Below are 731 nucleotides of genomic sequence, written 5' to 3'. Positions count from 1 at the left end.
TGTGTTATTTAGGAGTTCTCTGTAAAAGTTCTCCAATACGGTAAAAATTCTTTATAAAAGAATATAAAAATTCTTCTTTACTGGAAGTATCATGAAGTATCATTTTGTAGTTATTACACTGATAAATGTGGAACATTTGAATACCTATAGAGAATAATTATTCAATAGTTAGATTCGAAGGTCTTGCAGAAAAATTCAAAGCTAAAATCTCCCTTGTTGAATTCAGCATTTGAAAACTATGTGGACAGATTCTTATGGTCTTCTTTGTTAACATACAGAACTGTTTGGACCTTTCCTTTCAGTATTTTTTGGATCCCTTTCTCTCCTCAGATTTTGTTGTCTCCCAGTGAAGTACCATGACCCTGCTTTGGATTTCAAGATCAATCCAGATCAAGTAGATGCTGTTACTTGTTGGACCAATTAGGGGTCCCCAACTCCTGGGCCACGACCTATCTCCGGGTCTTGAGCTGTTTGGAACCATGCTGCAGAAGTGGACCAGGAGGCGAGCGCATACGCGCATGCTTCATTTGCACCAATGGCTGGCACACTTGCCCTCTGCTTGAGCCAATGGAGCTACGCATGCATGCCCTTGCCTGCCACTCGTGCAGAACCATCCCCTCCCCCCGCCCAACGGTCCCCAATCCGAAAAGGTTGGGGAACTCTGTATTAAATAATTAAACTAATGGTCCATGCTCCTGAACCCTGTAGACTTCAAACTACAGTCCTGTTAT

This window comes from Pseudonaja textilis, chromosome 1, assembly GCF_049901715.1.
Source record: "Pseudonaja textilis isolate UNSWEBS1 chromosome 1, rPseTex1.2, whole genome shotgun sequence".
NCBI classification, from domain to species: domain Eukaryota; kingdom Metazoa; phylum Chordata; class Lepidosauria; order Squamata; family Elapidae; genus Pseudonaja; species Pseudonaja textilis.
Note: the sequence above shows the minus strand (reverse complement) of the source record.